The sequence below is a fragment of the Vitis vinifera genome, chromosome 13 (assembly GCF_030704535.1).
Source record: "Vitis vinifera cultivar Pinot Noir 40024 chromosome 13, ASM3070453v1".
Taxonomy (NCBI): Eukaryota; Viridiplantae; Streptophyta; class Magnoliopsida; order Vitales; family Vitaceae; genus Vitis; species Vitis vinifera.
Window position 1 is genome coordinate 13,357,792 of NC_081817.1, and position 22,209 is coordinate 13,380,000.

General features: G+C 37.8%; 2 long non-coding RNA genes and 1 pseudogene across 2 annotated transcripts; 1 reads left to right on the plus strand and 2 right to left on the minus strand.

The window, feature by feature from the left end:
* The first annotated feature begins 406 nt into the window (after positions 1-406).
* On the plus strand, positions 407-1,054 carry LOC132254863 (uncharacterized). The gene is made up of 2 exons (XR_009467305.1): positions 407-664; positions 843-1,054. It is a non-coding gene; the product is annotated as an uncharacterized LOC132254863 (long non-coding RNA).
* An 851-nt stretch (positions 1,055-1,905) lies between these two features.
* LOC100248168 (phenylacetaldehyde reductase-like) lies at positions 1,906-13,493 on the minus strand (annotated as a pseudogene).
* Positions 13,494-14,805: 1,312 nt separating this feature from the next.
* Positions 14,806-19,253, minus strand: LOC132254864 (uncharacterized). Its single transcript, XR_009467306.1, has 2 exons — positions 19,164-19,253; positions 14,806-15,224 (listed from the first exon to the last, which is right to left on the minus strand). It is a non-coding gene; the product is annotated as an uncharacterized LOC132254864 (long non-coding RNA).
* Between the last annotated feature and the right edge of the window lie 2,956 nt (positions 19,254-22,209).

A 22,209-nucleotide genomic window follows, 5' to 3' on the forward strand; every position in this document is an offset into this window, starting at 1 on the left:
TTGGCTTAAGAATATTAATAAGGAGCAACCAAAACGTAGAAAGAAAAAAAATATTAAAGAAAATAATTTTTTTTTCATATTTGATTTTACTATAAAAAATGTGAAAATATAATTAAAATTATTAAGATCAAATTTTGTAAAGAACATATGGTCATGTCCCCTACAAACTCTCATTAGAAAGAGTCTATACAAAATTGTTGTCAAACTGGTGCTGGTGCTCTGTTCTAATTACTTGAATTCCCATGCAAATTAGTTTTTGAATTTGTGTTGGATTTTATATCACAAGCTTGGAGGTTTGAATATTTCTACAAACATAAAACTCATCTTTGTTTATTGGAAATTATTCAAAAAAGAGTTTGAAGTCATGTCTTTTTCCAATAGATGCCTTACTATAATGCTGATTGGTATTCTTCCCAAGCAGTCTCCTTCTAGCACCTATCAGCCCTATCCTAGCCACAAATTTATTTCATAACAATGACAGTATTTTGGGTACACTAATAATTAGTGATTTGTTTCAATGACAGCCAAATAATTGACTCATAAGCTGATGAGCTGGTTCTCCTTCAAGCTTTCTACAGTATACTTTAGGCACCTCCAGCGGAGTGAAGTGAATACCCAAGCTTTTTGGATTTCTCCTGGGACACCTGGAAGGCTGGCACATAAGGTTTGTCATCTGCACACCTGCCATGAGTGACAAACACATGTGGGTTCATCTCAAAACTCAATAAGAACAAAGAAATAGCTCAGCCAATCTTTTGATTAAAAATTAAGAATGGAGAAAAACTGTTATGTCAATCTCAAGAAGCTCAACCAGTATTTTTTTTATTTTTTATTTTTGATAGACAACAAGAACATGCAGTAAAGAGTGCCAAAAGAGGAGGGGGCGCACCCTACGAATACAGAGAGAAGCTCAACCAGTATCAATGAAAGGTTTAAATAGCTCAGCCACAAATTTTGAATATGTGCATCCTCTTTGTTCTCTTCCCACAAAGATATTCCTTCGATTTAGTGAAACAGTCCTAGTTTTCTTTATGCCATTCTACTGTTGTTCCTATGAGAGGTAGTTTGCTTGTATCAGCTGTGAGCTTTGTTGGTGAAGTCACACCCAGTGTCCTTGGATGATCGGAATATGCTTCCTTATACCCACTTCTGTGGCAACATGTCTAGTGGAATAATGGGGTTGATGCTCAAGGACACAAGCCTATTGTTTCCTGTGTCTTTTAATTATTAATATGAAGCAATTTTCGGTTTGTGTCTTACTATAGTATATAAATTTTGTTCAACGTATTCTACCACTTCCATCAACTGATTCCATTCTTGGACCCTCATAATCCACTTGGACTAATTCCCTCTTCCTAAGTGTGATTGAGTTTCACCTTATTCTAACACAAATAGGAAATTTGAACTGGGAAACTTATAGTTGATACAGATACCAATTTCTAGCATAAAAAATGCTTACAATCAAATATTACTAGATAAAAGCCCCAAAACCCAACAAATCATAGGTGCAATGAGGTTCATAACAATAAAATTAGCAGGAAAGCACCATTAGTTTATGATTTATTTGCAAGTCTAGCAGTAAATACCATGGGTCAGAAACTGACAAAGTTCTTCTCCTTCAAGCTTTCAACTGTATCCTTGAGGCTCACCTCTAGAGGAGTGAAGTGAATGCCTAAACTCTTTGCTTTCTCTTGGGATGCCCGGGAGGATGGTGCATAAGGTTTGTCGATGCGCATCTGCAACCAAACACATGTGGATCCCATCTAAGAATTTTTTGCATGATACCAAGGCATAAATATTTAAGGGGAAACAAGATGGCAGGTACTCTTCAATGTATCCACTGGAATAATAAGAAGTAATATCGTGTTGATCTCACTTGCTTCTAATGATGGCACTAACGAGCACTAGCAATAACAAATAGAAACTTACCTTTCAGGTAGAGGTAATCCAGGGTAGAGCTTGCGCAAAATCTTCAGTATCTCAGAATTGTGTAAATCCCTTCTACTAAGCAGTATCTTCCACTAGCTTCTGGGATCTCATATGCTTGAATGTGTGCATTGGCAACATCTCTAACATCAACCCACCAGGATGATATATTCGGAAATGTTTGAGCTCCTGCAACAAACAAATTCCAAATGCTTGCATTTGAAGAATTCAGTATCTTGATATAAAGTCTGCAATGTGCTTGTGGATATTTTGATGTTTTGTCATTCATTTTCTTGGATATTGTCAAGTGATTAAACTAATCACATTGGTTATGCAGTTTAAACCCGTCCAAACAAGGAGTACTGTTAGTCAGCGCAAGAAGAAACAGAACATGTACTTATATTCAAGTAGAGAAACAAGAAACAAAACTTAGAACACATTTTGCTGAAGAGTACCATTTATGAGGTTCAAAACTTGCTCTGCACTTAGATTAAGAGTGGGCTGTAAGAGAGGACCAATCACCCATCCTGGATTTATCGTGACCATGTCAATCCCATTCTCCTTTGAAAAGTTCCAAGCAGCCTCCTCAGCTATCTTTGAAAGCACATACCATTGCTATCAAAAACTCAAATAATGGCATTTGGTTAGAAATGGTTTCAGTACTACTACTTCTAGTACTACTACCAGTGAAAAAACCGGTAAAATATTTCATAAAACATTCAAAAAAGATGGTATGTGATAAGAAATAAGCTCAGATGCAAACCTTTGATTCCTTGCATAAAACTGGATCTGAAAACCAACTCTCATCAATTAGCACCTCAGGAGTCACAGGTTCTCCTGTGAATAAAACTGAAGCCAAAGACGATGTTACAACCACTCTTTTGACAGACGGAACTTTTGAACAGGACCTTAGGACATTGATGGTTCCCTTCAATGCAGGGTCAATCAATTCTGTCTGAACACGAAAAAATGAAAAGAGAAATAGAAGTTAGCTCAATGTAAGTATAGAAATGGAAGTGGTGTAGGTTGAACCTGGGGGTTAATGGCTTCCAATGCAACAGGGGATGCAGTATGAACACCATCACATCCATCAACTACAGAATCAAAAGACCCTTCTTCCAATAAGTCTGCTTTGAATAAATGAAGCCTTTCCTGAGCTCCATCGAGTGAAAGCAAGTGCTGTGTCTTCTTTGGATCATCTGTGGCATATATACATATAAATGTAAGCACAACCAGTGAGTTAAATGGAAGCATATATAAGTGAAAATGCCCTCGGAGGTTGAGATAGAGAACTGACTTGGGTCTCGAACGGTTGCTTTGACAGTGTAACGGTGTTGGAGCAGGAGCTTCACCAGCCATGAAGCTATAAACCCAGAAGCTCCGGTCACGGACACCACCTTTCCTTCTCCACTCATCTCCCTTGACGTCTTACGAAACCTTCAAATCTATGTTATCCACTCGTACACTTGGTGTATATAGAGATAACATACAGAGAGAGTGACATGTAAATTCGAATGCGTGTGCGAATTAAAATGCAGGCTTATGAGAATGAGTCAGCGTTTGGACCTCCTTGGTCACTGTCAGCTTCCCTCATCCCCTTGCTTTTACCCTTGGTTTTCATTCCACAAAGATGTCCATTCTCCTTTGACTTTCCATTTTTTTGTTTTTTTGGATCATCTGCTTTTCACCATGCAAGGATGGAAATTATACTTGCACCCAAAATTTTTTTTTTTTTAAAACCCCATAATTGTTGCATTTTTTAAAGAACACCCACATATGAACAAACAAAAAATGTCTTAAGGGTAAGGTTTGGTTGATAATTTTGTTTCTAAGTTTGAGGTTTGAAAACTACTTCACTACCATTGAGTCTTATATCAACATCATTCAAGTTTAAGGCACAAAATTTGAAACTTAAGTAAACATGTCAGAGTTTAGAATTAGAATAAATGAATGAAATTTGAAACTTAAGCATTTTTAGTATATTATTTTTGTTAGTGAGAATTATTTTTTATAAAACATATTTATATTCAGCAGTAATTAACAAAAATTTGGGGTTTCAATCTTAGTGTCTCTGATCATTTCAGTACTCTAAGAAACAAAATGACCAGAGATTGTATCAAACCCCATAGATAGTAAAACTTCAGTAAGCATAATTTTCCCTTGTTTTGGAATGGTTGAGCAGCCAATCACAGAATGAAGTTAATGGGCCATGCCACCTCACTGCATACATTTCCAAAGACAGAGCTCACTGTGTCCTTACATATGGTATAATCAAGAACATTGCCCTTACATAGTTTGTTAGCTACCAACTTCTGCATAAGTTAATGACAAGTGAAAATCTTCCTCAGTTACTTCCCAAACAAAAAATCTAGTTTGGAAGGGGCCTAAGGTCTACGAATCTCCTTGGTGCCCATTTAGGATAGTTGATAGCTTTTGTTGTTGAGCAGTAGCAGAAATAGAATTTGCCTCTTTTTATATGCTGTTGGTTTTCTTTTGGAGAACTTGTAGCATGTCTTGGGAATTGCTTACCATGAACATATTAGAAGATACATGACTCCAACACACTTAACGATGAAGTTACCAAGAAGACACCATTTTTTGTTTATGATTCATTTGCATGGCTATACCACGTGTCAGAAACTGACAAAGTTCTTCTCCCTCAAGCTTTCCACAGTGTCCTTCAGGCTCACCTCCAGAGGAGTGAAGTCAATGCCCAAACTTTTAGTTTTCTCCTGGGACACCATATAGGTTGGTTCATAAGGCTTGTCGTCTGCACATCTGCCACAAATGAAACAGAAACACATTTTCTTAATCAATCAGTGAAACGACTGGTACTAAAGAAAAGAAAACTCTTAGGACATGGACCTGAAGCTTAATCCTATATGCAATGAAACGTTAAAAAGCACAAAACACATCTGTTTGGGTAATTGAGAAGATCCCCAAGCAATGGGGATTAGTTCTTTTGTACTAGAAGAATGAAATATGGGTTTAACTAGACCTAAATGGCAGAAAGTATTCAGTGAATCGGAAGAAACTCCACCAAGGTCAATATTGATGATAGGAGTTTGAAACAAGGAAAGGTTCTCATACCTCACCAACTTCATTCAACAGGAAAACACATTTGTGGATATGATCGGCCAAAACAGAATAAATAATATAAATCAGAAAATTACTGAGCCCCGATCACTGAAGCACTTTTAGACCCTTAGCACTTCGATAACATATTAAGAATTGGATGCAATTCATAAGAAGGCAATATGTTGAAATAGCATAGACATGCCATTATGACCACCGTGAATGGAGAAAGGCTACACATACATGTGAAATATTTCAAACATACAATAGTATTTAAAGTAAGACACAGTGGTCCAGCCATGGCCCAAGTAAATGCAAGCTACAACCTACTGGATTCACAGGCACATCATAGAGGATAACACAGACCGACAAGGTAGGCGAATTTGCAGCTTCCCAGCTCATTCAGATGGAGAGGATTCACCTCTCCAAAGTTTGATTCTCAAGGCAATGCCTTTTGTGAAAATCTCAATAATTTGTTGATGGTGTTGTTTCAGTCTCATTAGAATAACAGTTTCTTAGTTTAGTCTATTGTCAATTGGTGTTGTCTGTGCAACCAAATGATGGAATCAATGTATCACATATTCATCCAATGCAGGTTACTTGTTTTATTGTGTCTGTTGCCTTCCTGATGTAGTTGTTTCCTTTTGTTTTTAATTTTTACATTTTAGTGCTACTTTCATACTACTACTTGCACCAGAGTATTTTTTTTTTTTTTTTGATAAGTAAAGGATATGCATTAAAAAGGCAAAACGCCACAAAGTATACAGGAGTCTACAAGGCGGCTAAGGCCTCAAAAAACAAAGACAAAAAGAATCACTCCCTTTAGGTGGATGCTATCCACTCCAGGAAGCCTATAAGGGAGAACGCCTCCTCACCTACATACAATTTGGCCCAACTCCACAAATTACAGACAAAAAAATTCTTTAACTTCTAAACGTTCAACACACCCCCCCTAAAAGCTAATCTATTCCTCTCCTTCCACACCGTCCAAAAAATACACAATGAAATGGAGTCCCAAATCTTTTTCCTTTTCTTCCCCACAAACGAGCCCTTCCAGCTAGCTAAGACCTCCTTTACAGTTTTTGGAAAAACCCATTTCACATCAACTAAACCAAAAACAATATCCTATAAAGCTCTAACCACTGTACAATGTATAAGGATATGATTTACACTTTCTTCTTCACATCTACATAGGAAGCAACAATTTGGAAGTTGCAGCCCTCTTCTTTGAAGTCTATCCAAAGTAAGCACCTTCCCCCACGTCGCCTCCCACGCGAAGAAAGTAACTTTAGTTGGCACCCTTGCCACCCAAATGCTTCTTGAAGGAAAACCTGTGTCATTAGACTTAGCCAACAATCTATAAGCTTCCTTGACCCTGAACTGACCACTTCTTCCTTGCCTCCACAGGACTGAATCTTCCTCCAAAGAGGGCTTAAGACCCCTCAGCATATGGAGAAATTCCCCAACCGTATCCAACTCCCAATCATTGAAATCCCTCAAAAAAATTAGGTTCCAATTTCCTTGACCCAAACTTTGATCCCACATTTCCTCAACCGTTGAGTTCCTTTGAACAGTCATGCCAAAGAGATGAGGAAAACAGTGGGATAGTGCTGAATCAGAACACCACACATCTGTCCAAAATCTTATCGTGTTGCCCTTCCCTACTCGGAACATCATGTTATCCCAACACCACTCTAATTCTTTCCAAATCTCCTTCCAAACCCCTACTCCAACCGCCCCATTAGCCTTCTTTGGCCTCCAACCAAGACCCTCCTGCCCATACTTCACCTTGATCACTTGTTTCCAAAGATTATCTTTGTCACAAGCATACCTCCATATCCACTTGCCAAGTAAAGCTTTGTTCAACATGGCTAGCTTCCTAAGGCCTAGCCCACCTTTATCCTTGTTTGTACAAACCACCTCCCATTTAACAAGATGAATTTTCCCCTCCATATTTCCCCCTCCCCACAGAAAGTCCCTTTGCACTTTCTCAAGCCTTCTAGCAACGACCTTGGGCATTATGAAAATAGACATTTGATAGATTGGCATGCTAGCCAAAGTACTTTTTATTAAAGTGACTCTTCCCCCTTTAGAAATATATTGTTGTTTCCAAAGGGCTAGTCTCCTCCTTACTCTCTCTTCCACCCCATCCCACATATATGGCGCTCTATTGGGAGCCCCTAAAGGAAGACCCAAGTACTGAGAAGGTAAGGACCCCACCCTGTAGCCTAGCTCAACAGCCAACTCCTCCATCTCCACCACCTCTCCAACTGGAATGATTTCACTCTTGGCTAAGTTAATCCTTAGGCCTGAAGCCACTTCAAACCAGAGTAAAATCCAACTTAAGTGAGTTAGATGATCCTTACTGGCCTCACAGAATATAATTGTGTCGTCAGCAAAAAACAAATGAGAGATGTTCAAAGGGGTCCACTACCACCCCTTATGTTACACCCTGATAAAAAAACCCCCTCCACAGCTCTCCTAATAAGAACATGTAGTACTTCCATTCCCATAACAAAGAGGTAATGAGACAGGGGATCTCCTTGTCTAAGGCCTTTAGTGCTAGGGAAGAAGCCTGCAGGCACCCCATTAACCAACACTGAAAATTTAGCTGAGGATAGGCAGCTTCACATCCACCCCACCCACTTAGACCCAAAACCCATCTTTTGCAAAACCTTTAGCAAAAACTTCCAATTGATGCTATCATAAGCTTTTTCTATATCCAATTTGCAAATAAGACCCTTTTCTTTTCGTTTCTGCCATGAGTCTATCACTTCATTTGCAATTAAGGATGCGTCAAGAATTTGTCTTCCTCTCACAAAGACATTCTGAGAAGTAGAAACCACTTTTCCAACAACTTTCTTCAGTCTGTTAGCTAGCACTTTAGCTAATAACTTGTAAAGCCCCCCCAGGAGACTAATAGGTATAAAATCTCCAAGGTCCTCAACCCCACTTTTCTTGGGGATCAAAACCAAGAAAGTATTGTTGAGGCTCTTGAGGAAAGAGCTATGTTCGTAGAAGTCCTTGAACATTTCTAGAATCTTCTCTTTAACAAAATCCCAACAACTTTGCCAAAAGGCCATAGTAAAGCCATCCGGACCAGGGGCTTTATCCCCATTCATCTCCATCAAAGCCGCATGGATTTCATCCTCTGTAAAGAACCTCTCTAGGTTCTCAGCTTCTTGTTGGCTGATCTGATCAAACTGAAGTCTCCCAATGTCCGCCTTCCACCCCATATCTTCTGAGAGCAAATTATGAAACGCATTAGCAATTCCTTCCCTAATTTCCTACTCCTCTAGCAGCCATTCCCCATTGATCTTAATTCTCTCCAAAGAGTTATTTCTACAGTGGGCGCTTGCCATGCGATGGAAGAAACCCGTGTTTCTATCCCCCTCCTTCAACCATATTTCCCTTGAAAGCTATCTCTAATGGGTTTCCTCCATAAGCACCCATTTTCTATAATTTTCTTTTGCCTCTATTTTAAGCTCTGTTTCTTCCACAGTCAGAATTCTCTCACTTTCCTTCTTATCCCAGAATTCCACCTGCTGCAAGACTGAGGATTTGTTACATTCCAGCTTTCCAAAGACTTCTCTATTCCAAACTTTCAACTTCTGTTTGATTTCCTTCATCTTAGTAGCCAGTTTATAACTAGCACTGCCCCTAACATCAATTCCCCGCCACCAGCTATGCACAAGATCTTTGAATCCCTCAACTTTAAGCCACATATTTTCAAATCTGAATGGAGTCGGGCCTCGTCTTATCCCACCCCCCACTAACATGATTGGGAAATGATCGGATACCGGCCGAGGTAGCCTGCTTTGGGTGATCCCATTGAATTGGTCTACCTAGCTAGGGGACACAAGGAACCTGTCCAATCTTGCCCAAGCCTGATTATTATGGCCCTCATTCCAAGTGAATTCTCCCCCCTGTAGGTGAAAATCCACCAGCCCAAGATCATCCACAATCTCAGCAAACTTCCTCATTGCTGAGCTTATTCTCCTCTGACTACTCATTTCCCTCAGAAACAAAGTAATATTAGAATCCCCCCCTAAGCACCAGGGGTCTTCCCACAGCCCTCTAATCGCCCCAGACTCTTCCCATAATTCATCCCTTTCCACTTTGGAGAAAGGGTCATACACTCCTGTAAAAACCCAAACAGCCCCATTATCTACATTCCAGAATCTGCAAAATAACGTAAAATGTCCCTCCTCCCAATCTAGAATGTCCATAGACCTTCTATCCCAGCAAATAAGAATGTCCCTCCACGCCTTTCATCTTAAGGCCCATAGACCCGTTGGCCAAGCCAAGCCCACCAACCCTCCTTGTCTCCTTTGGGCCCGCAATTGGATTTAAGGTATGCGACCCATGTAATGATTTACTGGTTGAGGCCCAAATCCAGGTTGTCGGGATTAGATCTTGGCTTGCCTTCGCCAGACCCGACTCGACCCCCTGCTCACCCGTCCATTCATCTGACGAGTTCAGTGTCTCTAGCCTCACTCTCACCCGCTCCTCCGCCACTCGCTGCTCCGCGCATGAGGCACCCTCACCCCTAACCTCAATGCTTTGTCGACCAGCTTCTTGACTGCGATTCCTCCTCAGCACCAGTCGGCATTCCCACCATAGGGACACAACGTAAACCTCCTCCTCCACTTCGAATTCCAGGACGCTCGGTCTAAACTCTCCTCTCGATTTCACCAAGATTCTGGCCCACTGAAGCTCACCCATCGTCTTCGTCTGTTCATCAACTGTAATAAAATCGCTGCATTCGTCCCCCACTCTCTTCAAGATCACCGGACTCCATAACGAGATTGGGAGCCCAACTATTCTCACCCAAACTTCCTTTCTTTCTTCCTCTTCTGCCCAGCATCCACTCCTAGGGCTCCAATGCTCTAGCCCTACCTGGATTCCACCCATCGCGCGATTTCCAGAGGAGACAACACGTCTTGCCTCTTCCAAATCTTCAAATTCCAGCAGAACTCTTTCCTTTTCCAACTTAGCCAACCCTAAATTTCCTTTTAGATCCCAAGATTTTGCCCAAAATTGCCCTAATTTCTCAAAATCTTCTTCTCCCCCTGAGTTGTCTTTCCAGCTCACCACAACACAATATTCCAATTTCTGTAATAATCCTATTGATTCCTCCCTTTTAGCCTTCACTACGATTACATTTGGGTTGCCTGACAGTGGCCGTTTCACTACTGTTGCATACGATCTTCCCAGAACAGCCTTCCCCACAGCCTTTACTTCCTGGTTTTCTAGTTTTCTGCCAAGAACACCTACTAGCTGGTGAAGCTTCTCCGCCATGATCATCCACCCCCTTTTATCCCTTCTGCCTCTCGGGATGAAAATGCAGAACCTCTTCCTCTCTAGATTGGAGACCCCTAGCCAGATAAACCCCCCCGCTCTGTTTATCCCTTGCGTCATAGAGTACATTCTCCCTTGCTCCTTCCATTCCCTTCCCCATCTTGCTTCTTTCTCATCCTTGATACAGAGATTCAGCCCTTCTAAGAAAAACCCTAGGCTTTCCGATCCCAATCTGACCCATGACGAAACCCCTCCTTCTCCACGATGAGGACTTGGAGTTTTCCTTTTCTATCATCCACAACAATCTCGAACGTCTTGGATTCCACTGCGAAACTGCACTCCTTCCTTCTCCTTCACAGCGCCGAGCTATTGTCCCCCTCCTCTCCATCGCACTCACCGTCGCACTCTCTCTCGCCCTCTCTCGCTCTCTCTCTCTCTCACCCATTTCTAACCTACCAATACTACTTGCACCAGAGTTGTGCCCCTTTTTCTAGGTACTTCTTTACAGAATATGTATATATTAGCCTATCAAGAAATAAAAGAAAAAACCCAAAACAAACAAAAAGAAGTAGCATTGCCTAAGCTGCAATATTGATTTCAAAGGGCACTAATGCAAACTAGAAATAACGCCCTGCAAATAATAAAACCTTACTTCTCAGGTAGGTTTAAAGCAGGGTAGAGCTTGCGCAAAATCTTCATTGTCTCAGAACAGTGTAAAATGCTCCCTACTAAACAGTATCTGCCTCTAGCTGTTGGAAGCTCATATGCTTGAATATGTGCCATGGCAACATCTCTAACATCAACCCATCGATGTGTTTTATTGGGAAATGTATCTCCTGCAGCAAACAAATCTCAGAAGCTTACATCACAAGTATTACGTAAGTGTACTGAAAGTATCAGTTTCTTTTGCCTATTTAAGTTTAGCGTGCAATCTGCTCAATGATAATATGATGTTTTTCCATTTATTTATTTATAGTCATTGTCAACTGATCTTTTGGCACAATCTCAAACGTATTACAGCTAGAAATTTTTGAAGCACACATTTTCGTCTTAGACTGTTTGTCTCGAACGGAAATGCTTAGAAAATGATGCAATCACACTTAGCAAATACACTTATATTTATCACTTTATGTAATGTTGGAAATTACAAGTGAAAACATTATTTTGTACAAAATACCTTTCTTATTTCATACAAAAGATCGAACGGTTCTAAAGCAGCACGACAAATTACTTTGGTTATTGCAAGCATTGAACTAAAGCAACCACCAACAAGTCTAATCCCAATTACTACGGTCTGGATCCATGAATCAGAGTACAACCATCAAGGCACAGGTTTATCATACGTCCAATGCTCAACCTAATGGCAACACCCTCATAATTGAAGCAAGATACAGGGGAGGTTAGTTGGAGGCAGAAGAGGTTGGCTAGTGAGGAAACAAACCATATTGGCTGTTAAGGTAGTATTGATTATTGTAAGAGTTGTCAATAAAGTAACATGATATTGCCCTATAAAGCCACTAGAAATGATTCTAAATGTTTAGAGAATGTTAAGATCTGTAAAATAGTCCAAAAAAGCTAGTAGAAGTTTATAAAAATACTGATCAAGTGAGTTGCACATGAACAACTCATTTGCAATGGAGTTGGATGCGGGGAACCCCCACTTTATGCTAATTATGTTGAGCTGCAGTAATATTTAGATGGGGTAGATCAAAAGGATTAATGGGTTATTTAAGAAGTTCTTGCCCTTGGCTTGAACTTGCATGTAAATATACCTCAAGTTCAGGATAGTAATTGCATACGCATGCTTTCAGTCCTTTCACAGTCCAGGGGTCCTTCCAAACCAGTCTGGCTTAGGAGGCCAAAACTAAATATATCTTCATCTAATCTCATATGCAAATCCCCTAAATGAGTATCTTGGTGATATAACTATAATGACCAGAGGAGAGAACAATTTTTTAATGTTAGAAGATTAGTCAGCATATATCAAAATGCATATGTAGTCCTTTTATGTGGAACTGTGGAAGTGTTGTGACGGTTTATTGATAAGTTTTGATTTAAACTTCTGAGTTTCCATTTGCAGGGCTGTTGGATAGAGTTGACTCAATATTGAAGTGAAGCATGTATTGCTACTGGAGTAGAAAGATAAACATAAAAAAGAGATTCTCATCAATTGTAGAAGAGTACCTTTTAGTAGCTTCAGAACTTCCTCCACACTTAGATTAAGAGTAGGCTGTAAGAGAGGGCCAATCACCCACCCTGGATTTATTGTAACCATGTCAATCCCATTCTCTTTTGCAAACTTCCAAGCAGCCTCCTCAGCTAATGTCTTTGAAAGCATATACCATAGCTAGTAGAAACCAACATGTTTGAAAATATATAGTGAGAAGCATTTCTAGTAGATGATGGAACATAGAGAACAAGCAATGAACTTATGAACCCAAGCAAAATCAATAGGAGGCTGTGCAGGCATACACACTCACATTAAAACTAATTAGATATGTCACAACTGTTTTGTCAACCCATGTTTCTGAGCCCATCATTTTTAATGGACAGTAAGACAATCAGAGATTAACATCCATTTCATTCATATAATATCAAATTAGAGTTCTCATTTAATTTCTTGTTTGAGGAATGCGACTTTATGGATCAGACAGCTACCAACACCGTATTAGTGAAATATTAGACATACATGGAAGGATTATTTAATCTAATGGCAGGCTTAGCAAAATAAAGGGATAATCCTCTCATTCCCATCGTGTTATTTAACCCTAAGCTGGCTAGCAGAAGTGTAAAAACAAGAGGGCATGACAAATTGGCAGCTACTTCTGCAGGGTAAAAGAAGTGAAGAGCCATGAAAAGAAAACATTTTGTAAAGCCACAAACAAGAACATGCAAAAGAGATAGCATGTGATGGGAAATCATCTCATTTAAGCAACCTTTGATTTCTCACAGAAAACTGGATCTGAAAATCAACTCTCATCAACTAGCACATCAGGAGCTAGAGGTTTCCCATTGAATACAACTGAAGCCATAGATGATGTTACAACTACTCTTTTTACAGATGGAACTTTTGCACAAGATCTTAGAACGTTCATTGTTCCTTTTAGTGCTGGGTCAATTAGCTGTGCCTGAAACACGGAGAAACAGATAAAACAAATCTCCACATAAGTAGTCCAATGAAGATAAGCTGATTAAAAGCTAATAATTATGTATAGAAGCAAACATAAGATCACATTATGGATCCTAAAGAAATTCTTAGCTTGTCTATGATCTATGTTTTTGTGTGATAATATTATGCAAACAGTTATTTACAAGGAAGGATGAGAAATCCTTCAAACAAGTTGATGTACAAGAACATGATTCAATAGGGGGGAAAAAATAAAGGGAAAAAAATGAAGAGACAATGAACCCTCCAGCCTTAAAGATTAACCCCAGGTAGAAGTATATGATATGGCTCACTCAAACAAAGTTGGCATAGGACATGACTTCTCTCTAAATCAGCCTCTCATCTTCTTGATTTCCCGATCTAGACTTTCAAGAAATGATCAGCCAATGTCTCTAAAAAGATCCACTATCCTCCACAAGTAGTGGTTTTATCTCCCTGACCCTCTTTGACCCAGTGACATGCAAGAGAGAACCATTGCTCAATTCTCCTTCCCCATAAGATCATAAACACCCAACTCTTTCACCAGATTTACATCCCTTCTAATAGTTTCAGGACCTCTGCATCACATCAATAGCAAACCCCATCACAAATGACATTAAAAAGCCCTAATAATCACACATCTATGGAACTGTAAAAGGCTGGAAATTTCCATCTGTCTCGAGTTTGCTGGGTAACATCAACCAAACTTGAGCTTTAGGCTACCTGAGGCTAAAGAGCCCACTACGTTTTTGACATCTAAGTAGACTATCTAGTGGAAGACTTAGTTCACCTTTTGACACTAACTTATCATGTATCATTTGCTTCTATTTCTTCTAGATAAGTTTGAATATCCGTACATATGCATTTTCTATCTAGCATCAGTCTATCTCAGGCCTTAGGGTCCTCTATTTTCAACTAGTTGAAATATCTTGTCACTTTTTCTTTTTCAATAAAGGCATAGAAGGTTCACAATAAAGTAGCATTCTTGAACGGGTCATAGGAGAAAGGAGCCACTGAAAAACCGAAAGGAGATTCTGAGTCTTCCAAAGAGGTACAAGCCTAATCCCTCATGGAAAGAACAGAGACATGGTAAAATGAATTTCTGCTCTGTTTCTCTTTTCATTTTCATATTTTCATTCATAACTTGACCCTTGACTTGGCACAAACACACACCTATAAAGTTTTGTCTATTGAAGGGCCATCCACAATTGCTCTGATGGCCAAAAAGTCACAAACAACAGCATGCCACATTCTGAAATGAAAAGATGCTGCCTGACTTCACCAGAAAAGCAAGGCAGGTGAATAACTAAAAACTGGTGCCCACACTGTGATTGTTGGCATGCTGCTAATTCCAATGATTGAGGTGGAGCTGAATTCGATCACATAGAAGCTGGTATGTTAATTGTATAACATGTTGTGTCCGGAAACTGAAAAAAGTGCAGAGTGGACTGGCCACAGTCAGGAGTCTAGAAATAGCACAGGCAGTGCCTCCTCCAGCACAAAACCACTCTCCGACGGGAAGGCATATTGATCTCTGATCCAAAAAAGAATGTATATACATTTAAGGGAACCTAAAGAACTCTACAGTGACAAGCATTCAAAGAGTTGTGGGAGAATAGACATTAGCACACAAGTCAATGAAAGATTTTCTCATGTTCTGATGTATCCAAGCATTTCTCTGAAGCCGAATAATCCATTAGCCAGCTAAGTTGGTCTCTCTGCACAGTGCTCTCCCTCTAGGACTCCTCCCACCTCCCAAACTCTTGAAGAATCCCAACTACAAAAAACAATATCTGCCATTACATCAACACAAGATTTCCATTCGTAACTGAGAGAACTTCAAAATCTAGGCTCCATTGTGCAATATGAAATCAGGTCGATGAGATACATTATGATCATTTCATCATATTGATAAGCTATGTTATCAAAGAATTTTGAGAAAATAAAATGTTGTTGGGCATACCATACCTATTTATGAGAAGGAGATATTCAAAAAATAAAAAATAAATAAAAAATCCACGTTCCTACATTTCAAAGAAAGATGCACAACATTGATGGAGTTATTCCATAACTGTTCCAAGATCTAACTCTCCCAACCACTATATGGAGTCACATGGTGATGGTGACAAAGGAAATGCGGTTACACATGAATTATGATAAAAATAAAAAAATAAAAAAATAAATAAAATAAAATAAAATTGGAAAAGAAGTATAGCAGTACACCACAAACTAGTTGGTTGGTGAATGAGCCTAAACAAAATAACCCATGCCAATCATCATAGACAAACTCAATAGATTATGTTTGGTTTTTGGAAAGTACTAAAAAAAAAAACACTAAGGAAAATGATTTTTTCATGTTTGATTGTTCTATAGAAAATACCAAAGAAAGACAAATATAATTAGAACTAATTAGAAACTTATGAATTTTCAAATTATTTAATCTTTGTATTCAATAGTTAAAATAAGTGAAATAAGTTTGAAGTAACATATAAAAATAATTTTTGACTTTAAATCTATTTTTAATTTTCCTCAATTTTTCTTTCTTTCTACTTTTCCTTTCTATTTTCTTTCCCTTGCATTTTGCCTCAAATTTTCTAGGAACCAAACATAGCCATAAGGTTCATCCATCAAATTGTAGAAGTAACTTTTATTTTCATTTTTATTTTTTTGCTGATCATGTTATGACAGTGCCAGTTTAGAATCAATAATACAACAAATATGTCATGCAATTGGAGGAGTTATGGATGATCCTTGTATTCATAACTACATCAAAGGTATAATCATGTAGACTTAATTGAGTTTTTAAGGGGCAGTGCCTAACTAACTAATATAAGCAAGGAGGTAATATATGAATCTTGTGAAGCATTCCTATTTTAAAAAAAATAATCATGTGGAGCAACTGAGCTGTTTGAGAAAATAAAGGAAAAGGGAATTTGGGAAGGTGAGGGAGGTGAGGAAGGAGGTAAGGAAAGAGATCAGAGAGAAGGAAACAACCACTTCTCTAGCATTTTGTGGAATGCATCCACTATTAGTAAGCACATTTACCTATTTCTTATACCTATAGCATTCAGGGTCCGGAGAAAATCATAAGCAACTTGTCTAACATTTTGTGGAATGCATCTTCAGTCACCTTGAGGTAGTGGTTGTCAGTTAAAATGCTATAACTCTCCACTCTTGAAGATAATCACAAGGAGTTTTTGTTTGTTTGGGGGGGGGGGGGGTGGATTTTTTTATTTCAGGATTTAAGGTGGGAAGTAGAGGTGGCAAGGGAGTGGAGGTGTCTCATCTTTTATTTGCGGATGACACATTGATTTTTTTGTGAGGCTTCTAAGGACCAACTATTGCATCTTCATTGGGTCTTCATGTGGTTTGAAGCAATTTATGGGCTTAAGATCAACCTTGAAAAAAGTGAGCTAATCTTAGTTGGAAGGGTTCCAATAATGGAGGAGTTGGTGGATAGTGGAGAGAGGTCGATGTCTCTTATAGGCTCCTTGGAGTGGATAGCCTCCACATAAGGGCTGGTGGGGTTTTTTTGTTTTTTTGGTTTGGGAGGCTTGAGCTAGATTGTATACTCCCTGTATACGTGTGGCTTTTTGGCCTTTTATCAATACATTCGGTGCTTACTTATCAAAAAAAAAAAATAATAATGGAGGAGTTGGTGGATATTTTGGGGTGTAAAGTGGGGTCATTACCTTCGAAGTATCTTAGGCTTCCTTTGGGTGCTACCTTTAAATTGACAACAATGAGGGACTTTGGCAAGAGCGGATGGAAAGAAAGCTCAAAAGGTGGAAGAAACAAAGCTTGTCCAAGGGGGTGGGGTGTTTAACTCTCATCAAAAGTACCTTGTCTAGCCTACCCATTTATTTCATGTCCATTTTTGTTATTTCAAGAAGGGTTTGTTGTAAATTGGAAAAACTTCAAAAGGACTTTCTTTGGGCAGGGGGGTTCTCTTGCAAATAAGCCTCACTTAGTGAGTTGACACAAGTTTGTAAGCCAAAAGTGAAAGGAGGGAGGGCGAGGCATTCAAAATCTTTCTATTTTGAACAAGGCTCTCTTAGGCAAATGGAGTTGAAGGTTCATGTCAGAAGGGGAGACCATGTGGAAGAAAGAAATCATTGGTAAGAATGGGTAGAAGAAGCAGGTTGGTGCTCTTTGAAGACAAGGAAGGGTCATGGCGTAGGATTGTGGAAGGCTATAAGTAAATGATGGGATTCTTTCAGAAACAAGATTTCCTCTGATTTGGGCAATGGAAGAAGGGTAAGGTTTTGGAAGGACATTTGGTGTGGGGGCACCCCCTCTTTCCCCTCTTTGTTTGCTACCGCTTCAAAGGAGGCTTGGGTATGTGATGTTTGGAAGCATATTGATTTTGAGGGGTGTTGGAACCCTTGTTTTGTAAGGAATTTCCAAGATTAAGAGTTAGGTTATGTTGAAGCACTCCTTTTGTGTTTGCATGGCAAATTAATGAGAAGGGAGATGGATGACAAGGTGGTGTGGATGGCTACAAAGGGAGGCCAATTTTTAGTTAAATCTTTCTATGATGGGATGGTTCAAAGGGGTTCAGATTCTTTCCCAACAAGGCTTATTTGGAATTCTTAGGCTCCAATAAAAGTGAGTTTTTTTTTTTTTTTTTGGGAAGTAACTTGGAAGGGGATTCTAACTATGGACAATTTGAAGAGAGGTTGGACTTTGGTAAACAAATGCTTTTTATGTAAAGATGAGAAGGAATCTTGCAATCACATCCTTCTTCATTGTTCTAAGGCTAGTTTGTTATGGCAATTAGTTTTCTCCTTGTTTGCAATGGTTTGGGTGTTGCATACCTCAGTCCAAGCAACATTTCTTAGTTGGCATAGCCGATCCGTTGGGAGGAGGAAAAAAAAGGTGTGGAATGTTGCACTTCTTTGTTTGTTTTGGACTATTTGAAAAGAGAGGAATAGAAGGGCTTTTGATAATGTTGAGCTTTCGTATCACGAGCTAAAATTCTCTTTTCTTTGTAACTTTTTAGAATGGACCAAAGGGGGTCTAGGGCAAGAGTCCTTTTGTATGATTGATTTTATCAATTGGTTAGGTTGCCATTAAGAAGAGGGTTTTTGTGTTTTTCTTTGGTGTGCACATGCGTACTTCCTATGTACTTGGTGTAGCCTTTTTTTTGGCTCTTTAACATGTCTTTTGCTCTTTTGCCTATTCAAAAAAACAAAAAAGCACAAGGAGTGTTTGGATCAGCCACCATAAATTTCCATTGGAATAGCCATGTTACGGTGTAAGCATTCCCATGCTGCTGTCAAGGAAGTTATACATTCCTAAATAAATATTCACAGGGTTTTTGGTTCTTATTGATGCAAGACAAAGGGCCTTTATCTTCTTTTGAACAAACATAACAAGTGGAGAAAAGAAGGATTAGGGGGAAGAATGAAAGAAAGAAAGGAAAAAAAAAAAGAAATAAGAGCAAACTCGAGATCCAACATCTTCAATATTTTTGCACATAAGCAGAATATAAAAAATCCAATATCAATTTCTCTCTTTTCCACCATTGTATTGGTTTAATGAAATCAGCATTCACTGCCATTGGATCAGTTGAAGAAACCACATACAGAAAGAAGAATCATGCAAATTAACAATTCATGATTCGTTAGTAATTTCAAGATCAGTAACTGATTGGAAAAGAATATAGACAATACTAAATTTTACAGTATGCCAATGGAACCAATATAGGATAAACCTGGGGATCGTCAACTATTATCACAACTGGGGATGCTGTATGAAATACTCCATCACATCCATCAACCACAGAATCAAAGGATCCTTCTTCAAGTAAGTTTGCTTCAAACAAATGAAGCCTTTCTTTAGCACCTTCAAGTGCAAGCAAGTGTTCTGTCTTCTTTGGATCATCTGTGGCATATATAAGCACAACTTGCATGTTAAATGGAAATAAGAAGAATGAAAGCTTACAAAAACTTAATGAAAAATATGGTGGGTAGGTCAATCATGAGGGTCAAGTAATTAATCCCACTTGAATTGAACAGAGCAAACACACCCAAGTTTATTCAGACCCTTCAGTCCTCACTTGGCTTTTCTCATTTTTTCTGTTGCTAAAACTCCTTTCATTTTCCCTTAGACCTTTGAAAGATGGCTGAACAAATTTGTACTTGCTGATGCTGAAGAGGAGCGACAGTAACGACTTGGGTACAGAAGCTTAAAGATGTTTTATAGTATGTTGATGACTTAGCAACGGAGGACTTGTGGAGAAAGACAGACATGCTGGGTGCTTTTTTGGTCTGGATGAATCATAGAATGAAGGATATTAGGGAAAGGCTAGATTTCTGAATGCCCCCAATTGAAATCACTGCCAAGGGATGCATTCCCTCAGCATTTTCAAACATCAACTATGCCAAAGTTACTAAAATAAAAACAAAACCTCTCTTTCATCAAAGTTACTAATTACTGTATGTCTTGTTATGGTGCCTTATGACTATGTTGGTTTGTTTGGGTATTCTTCTTGAGTGATGCAGTAGGCTTTTAAGTACATTACTCTAGCAAATCACATTTGCTAAAAGTGATAGGTAGAAGTGCGCCTGAAATATTACAACCATTAAGTAATTTCTGGAGTACAACTAATTCATAGTGAGGATATCGAGTATAAAGAATAAGCACTTCTTGGGAATGAACATTGAACTAAGCAAAGTAAAACAGACAACATTTTTTTAAAATAAAGGATATTGAAATAGTCACATCGAAGGGATAGTGTTATAAAAGAGCATGGAAATGGAAATTTTTACAGGAGCTAACCATGTTTCTAGGTCTTGAAAATCCAAGTAGAGGGACATGGCTATATTATACCAATTTCTTTGAATTTTTTCTTTGTCAAGGCTATTTTACTTCACTTCCCCTTAAACTTCCTAGGCTTGGATTTCCCAATATCAATTCATTTTACACTTATTAATTGCTTGGTTGTTTAGTTTATAAGGTATTGAATTGACATTCAATAAAATAAACATGGATTCTATCGACCAATATATTGAAATCATTGTCAATATCTTAGTGAATGAAGACAATTATTAATTGATACATCATATCATAAAAATAGGCTAATATGTAGCTATCACCAAAGTAATTATTTCCTTGAGAAAATTAGCTCAAATAATTCATCTTGAAATATGTTATTAGATGAATGAGTTAACAAAACAAACTTTTAGTAGGATTAATTGTGTAAGGCAAAATGTTATTTTCCTCTTATATTATTTATGTTGACTTTTTAGACAACATTGAATATGTAGTATCTAAATCCTATTAAATAGTGTGATAGAGCAATGCATTAAGGCATCTAGTTAATTTATTTTTCTTTATATTATAGGAATATGCTAAATTTCTAGCTTGGCTGCCAAATTTTCTTTTTAAAATTAAAAAAATTTACGTATTAGTTTACATATCAAAATGTTGTCTAGGATATATATAAATTTTAGACATCTGAAATTAGTGGTATTCATAAGTTTCCCCAAGTTTGTATATCATGTGGTTATATCTTTAATTGAGTTTATTAAGCTTTTAAAATATTAAATTTGCATTTACTTGATATTTCATTTGTGGAGTTGTTTTCTAAATTATTATTTATCCTAATACGTTATTTTTTTCAATTTATATTTTGTAGATTTAGCATCCAAAAGTGAGTTGTGGTTTTATATGGTTCTTCCTCATGCACTGTTCACCAAAATTATGTAAAACTAAATATAGGAAAAACTATGAACCACTCAAAGCTTAAGAAGAGCTTGTAAAAGTATGTCGACTTAGTTAAGAAAATTCCTACTAAAAATAATAGGTGACATACTATAGAAAATTATTAGGGTTCTCAAACCTATAAATTTAGATAAATAGTTAATAGTAATAGTTGTCTTTTTTTTTTTTTTTTTTTTTGTTAGGTTTAAAATAGATTCTTTGAGACGAAATTCTTCAGGGTTAAATACTTCAAGGTTTTTGAGTACTTATTTGAGTTAAGGGAAATTAATGCAGATTTTTGTAAAAGAAAATAATTTTCTTTTTATATTGTATTTTGAAATGTGTAAAAATATTATTTTTATCTTTACGTGTGGATCAAATATATGTTTTGTGTGAAAAGTATATTTGAACATTTTTTTTTGTTTATGAAAAATGAAAAATTGAGAAGATATGATGTTTTGTTTTGTAAGTTTGAATTAATGAAATAAAATGTTTGACTTTGGATTATATGACCCTAGTCAACAAGTTATAATTGTTGACATTTGGTTTTGTTCACCTTAAATGGAACAAATTTGAAACTAGTTGCTCAATTGTGAAGTCCCACCTAATTGGGCACCATTTGTCATTTGATAACCTGAGTAAAGATATTTTGAATGTATTTGATTTGGTTTTGAAATGAATATGAGAAATTTTTGTTGAAAAGTTTGAATGTATTAGCATTTTGAACTCAAAAGTATTTTATGAAAATAAGTATATGTTATATCTCCTATTTGCAAGGATGATTGAAAATGTTTGATCCATGAAACTGTAGTAATGTTTCTTATTGGGCTTTGAGCTCATCCCCCTTTGTTGATAATCTTTCATGTAACCTCTGTTCGAGCGATGAGTGATCGTTAGGAGGGAAATTTGGCTTTAATAGGATATTTGTTTAAACTCTTTTTATTTTGGACATTGTTTAAATGTTAAAATTTAATTCTCGTTTGAATTATTTTGAGTTGGGAGTTATTTGGATAATAACACTTTGGTTGATATATTAGTTTTTTTTTTTTTTTTTT